Below are 5,476 nucleotides of genomic sequence, written 5' to 3' on the forward strand. Positions count from 1 at the left end.
TTTATTCACTGTTGTTGTTTCTTGCAGTGTGAATGAATGATTTTTTTAAAGTTTAAGGTCGCGTGAGATGGCTCTCATTTTGAGATGGCTTGCTGACGAAGATTTAGTGGTGTAATGGTTGGAGCATCTGTTCTTGAGTTTGGGAGTGCGGTCGTTTGACGAACCAAACCCCTGCAAAGTCATAACAAAGACTTTAAAAATGGCACATGCTGCTTCCATGCTTGATGTTCAGCATTTTAATAGGATAGGGCATGGCCAAACAAGCATAGTTTGACAACCATAGTTTGGTAACCATTATGCAGGCATGATAGGCCTAATTGCACCTCCTGCATTGCAGGTCTTTGTAAGGGAACTCATATTATTAAGACCCTGCACAACTAAATTTTACCAAACAGAAATTGCATACAGGTTTAATGTTGGTCTTAATGAATAATGAAACATGCATGAAGCAGGGTCGGAATCCCTCGTCTTGTCTTCATGGTTCATGTCCGAATTACCACGTTGTATACGTCTTTTGTGTACAGTCGTCGTGGGCATTTTGCTTATTAATCCATTATAAAGGGGACAAATTAAGCAGTGAGAGAGTTTAGAGGGCCAGGCCTCCCTAAGGTTCCCTGTTTCCCCCATTTTAACCCCTCCTGTTATCCATGGACATGATGGGTAACATGGCATGGGATGGAGGGGTACAGCAGACCTTGTGGGTCATGGAACCATTCAGAGTATTTTGTGGGAGAGGCATGCTGCAGCCCTCGTCTTGAAAGAAGAAGGGAGAGTTCCTGTTCCAGTGAAAGGCGACCTGTGGTGTGAGGTGTGGCGCAAGTTCGATCCAGAGTTGATCGAGTAGAAGAAGTGAAGCCAAGTCGTGACCTGCACAATGACACCGACTGCCTAACATAAGGTGACCACTACCTGCTATCTTTCCCTCACCTTCAGGGATATGCCCACAGCTTATCTCCCTCTTATTCTGCCTTGCACACGCTCCTTTTCCTACCATCCCCTTGCCCTCTTCTGTCCATACCTGAACCCATTCATGGCCATAGATCATGTTAAGAGCTGTTTTTTGTTGGACTCCTGTAATTACCGTTGTGGAGGGAAACTGAGAGATCTTACTCAAAGAGACAGCTCTTCACAAAGGCTCATTGAATCTTGTTAAAACATTTATTTACAGAGCTTGGTACCGACATTACTATACATGTGCACATAGGATAGGAGAGATGAACATGATGTCTGCCTGACATCAAACACAGCTCGCTCTAACTGATAGTCTCAAGAAGCAGTCCTTATGTTCCTTCATGTTCCCAAACAGGGGGAAGCGATATTTGCATAGCTGTCCGAACTTGAGGGCAACGAGCTTGAGGACACATCTTAATAAAAGTAAGTCTGTTTCACAACATGTTTGGAAAGAAAAGATATGCAGATTGGAAAGCAATTGGCAGGGCAAGCTTACATTCCAAGTAATTAACCTCGAAGAAGTTACAATGGGCAGCTCGACCTCCGGAGGAGTTACAAAATGCAGAGTATTCTGTTGAGGCAGATTAGATCATGCATTTTACAATGGGGATGGGAACAGGCCAGACGTTTCGGCAGCAAATGTATTTCTCTTACTCAAGTAAATATTTTATATATACACATGCTTAACATTTTACAATAGTTCCTAAATTATGATTCGTCATGTATTTAGCATTTGTCATGTATGGCACAAATGAATCATATTATGTAACACTAGCAGAAGTACCCGGCATTGCCGGGCGGGGGAGGGGAGGGGGAAAGGGAGGGGAGTGGAACGGGGGGAGGGGAGGAGAGGGAGGGAGGGGAGAAGAGGGGGGAGGGGGAGGGGTGAGGGGAGGGGTGATTGGGAGAGGGTAGGGTGGAGGGGGGAAGGGGAGAGGGTAGGGGGGAGGGTAGGGGTGGGGGAGGGGAAGGGGTATGGGGGAAGGGGTAGGGAAATGGGGGGAGGGGAGGGGAGAAGAGGGGGGAGGGGAGGGGAGAAGAGGGGGGAGGAGAGAAGAGGGAGGAGGGGGGTATGGGGAGGGGAGGGGGAAAGGGCGGGGGAGGGGAGAGGGGGAAAGGGAGGGGGAGGGGAGAAGGGGATGGGGTAGGGTGGAGGGGGAGGGGAGGGGAAAGGGGGAGGGAATGGGAGGGCCAGTCAACAATGACGTTGCAGTTCTCATGGTCGGAGAGCAGCACAACAATCGCGACATCGTCCTGCATCTTCGCAACAGCACGAAGCGGATTTTGGAGACTCACCGATCCTGTGATGCCCTCCAGTACCGGCGTTGCCGGGCGGGGGAAGGGAGACCCGTACATTCCCAACCCGTACATTCGCTCACTCGGACAAAGGCCTCGCACAAATTACACCGTGAAGGCCCAATGCCATGTCTATGCCACACATCAAGTACGTGAGGGAGTCGGCCGCACTGAATTGAAAATATATAGAACGCTCATACTCCGTGAAAAGTGAAGCCGCCGTGTCGCCATCTTGGTTAGCACGACTCGACCAACTCGCTTCTTGGCGGCGGGGATGGAACATCACGTGATCGCTCTGAGCGAATCAGCGCGCTGCTCTGCCACCGGTCAGATTCCGTGTATAATATTCCTTGCTGAAATGCGCTGAGGTAAAAATATGGTAAAAGAATATTATGAAATATTTTTTTTTAGGTAGACCATGTTCTTCCCAGGCTCAATGGCCATGTCTATGCCAAATATCAAGCACGTGAGCCTCTCCGTTTAGGAGTCTATCGGTAACATTACACACACACACACACACACACACACACACACACACACACACACACACACACACACACACACGAACTGTGTTTTATATATATAGATTGTACAGAATAATTCACCACTAGTTCAAACATCATGCTGAAATGTCAAAGCAAAATATATATTTATCTCGATCACTCTTATTTATAAATAAATATTGCACGACATAAAAACGACACCAAATGGTTTAGCATTACCTTGGTAACATAAGGAACCATGACAAGAGGTTGTCTAACATTGCCTCTGTTGGGGTTACACTTTTCCCGATCCCGAGCAATGAATTTAAACAAAGAATTTCAGTCAGGATGCCAGCGATGATTCGCCTCCTCTTTATGAAAAAAACACCCTCTTTGCTTTTCCAATCAGAAAACATTGTAGAATCATTATTCTGAAGGAACTGCTCTCCAACGCGAGTCGAAAGAATTGACGCGACCAAAGACGGAATTCGTCCGAGTTGCTTTATTGAAACAAAACAGCTCAGGTATTCTGACAAGCCCGTTTATCGGGCAGCAATATATATACACATTTATGTCGGGAAGTTTGCCCGGCAAAAGCTATACCGGGCATGCCCGGGTGTCAAGGGCGAGCCTTGGAAAGGCGAGTCTGGACCTGCCCGGGCGTGTTTCGCTGCGGCCTGGCAAGTTGAGGCTGGGCGTGCCCGGGCGCTCTGGGCGAGCCCTGGAAAGGCGATAGCGGGCATGCCCGGACGCTCTGGGCGAGCCCTGGAAAGGCGATAGCGGGCATGCCCGGACGCTCTGGGCGAGCCCTGAAAAGGCGATAGCGGGCATGCCCGGACGCTCTGGGCGAGCCCTGGAAAGGCGAGAGTGGGCATGTCCGGGAAAGACGAGACCGGGCGTGCCCGGGAGGTTCGGGCGTGCCCGGGAACAGTGAGTCCAGGCATGCCCGGGAGAGGCGCGTCTGGCCGTGTTCTGGCCGGTGCAAGGCGATTGTGTGCATCCAGCGGTAACCGCTACACACGCCCCTCCAGAATCGACCTGCACCGGCAGGGTCAATTTAAGGGGGGTCCGGATGACCCGGCCAAAGCGACCCCTGGAGGGTCGTGGGGAGGGGTCCGACGTGGTGGTGGGTGGTCGAGCGGGGGGAACTGTGGACGGGGGGCGGCCTCGCCACGGAGGAAGGGCCAACCGTGGTGGTCGGTCGACGTCCATGTGCGCCGGTTTGAGGCGGTCCACAGAAATCCGGTCCGGCCGGCCGCCGAAGTCGACGATGAAAGACTTGTCGCCCCGTCGCAGGACCCGGAAGGGCCCGTCGTACGGCGGCCGGAGTGGCCCCCGGTGCGCGTCATGACGCACAAAGACGTACTCCGCTGTGCGAAGCGCCGGGGGGACGTAGGACTGGGGGCCACCGTGGCGGGACGTCGGCACGAGGGCAAATCGTCGGGCGGCCATCCTGGAGGTCCGAGCGCTGGCGAGCGGCGGACCAGGGCCTGGTAGCGTCGGGCAGGAATTCGCCTCGGACGCGGAGCGGCTGGCCATAGACGAGCTCGGCGGCGGACGCCTGGAGGTCTTCCTTGGGGGCCGTGCGAAGGCCCAAAAGGACCCACGGCAGCCGGTCGGCCCAACCGTCGTCCTGAAGGCCGGCCATGAGTGCGGCCTTCATGGAGCGGTGAAACCGCTCGCACAACCCGTTGGCTTGGGGGTGGTAGGCCGTGGTGCGGTGCAGCGTGACCCCCAACGAACGGGCGACCGCGCCCCAAAGCTCAGACGTGAACTGTGGGCCGCGGTTGGACGAGATGTCCGCTGGTGCGCCGAAGCGCGCGACCCAGGTGGCGATGAATGCCTGCGCCACGTCGGCGGTGGTGGTGGAGGCGAGGGGCACGGCCTCCGGCCACCTGGTGGTCCTGTCCACCATGGTGAGCAGGTGGGTGAACCCCCGCGAGGGGGGCAGGGGACCCACCAGGTCCACGTGGACGTGGTCGAAACGCCGTTCAGGCACGGCGAAAGGTGCCAGCGGGGCCTGGGTGTGGCGGTGGACCTTGACCCGCTGGCAGGCCGTGCAGGCGTTGGCCCAGTCGCGGATGTTTCGTCGAAGGCCATGCCAGACGAAACGCGCCGACACCAGCTTCTGAGAAGCTTTCCGGCCCGGGTGAGAAAGGCCGTGGATGGAGGCGAAGATGCGGCGCTGCCAGGAAACGGGCACGATGGGGCGAGGCTGGCCCTGGGAGACGTCGCAGAGCAGGACGGTGCCCGCGAAGGGAATGTCGGCCAGGCGGAGGCCCGTGTCCGCCGCACGGAGTGCCTGCACCGAGGCGTCGGTGGTCTGGTCGGCCGCCATGAGCGCAAAGTCCACGCCGAGGTGGACCGCGTTCGCGCTGGCCCGAGAAAGACAGTCGGCCACGGCATTGTCTTTGCCGGCGACGTGCCGGATGTCCGTGGTGAACTCCGACACGGTGGAGAGGTGGCGCTGCTGGCTGGCCGACCACGGCTCCGTGACCTTAGCCATTGCGTAGACCAACGGCTTGTGGTCGACGAAAGCCGTGAACGGGCGGCCCTCCAGGAGGTGTCGGAAATGGCGAACGGCCAGGAATAGCCCGAGCAGCTCGCGGTCGAACGTGCTGTAGTTTAACTCGTTCGGCCGGAGTTGCCGGCTGAAAAAAGCGAGTGGCTGCCAAACCCCGTCCACCCATTGCTCATGGACGGCTCCCACCGCGTAGTTGGAGGCGTCCGTAGTGAGGGCAATGGGC

The sequence above is a fragment of the Myxine glutinosa genome, chromosome 1, assembly GCF_964187855.1.
Source record: "Myxine glutinosa chromosome 1, kmMyxGlut1.1, whole genome shotgun sequence".
NCBI classification, from domain to species: domain Eukaryota; kingdom Metazoa; phylum Chordata; class Myxini; order Myxiniformes; family Myxinidae; genus Myxine; species Myxine glutinosa.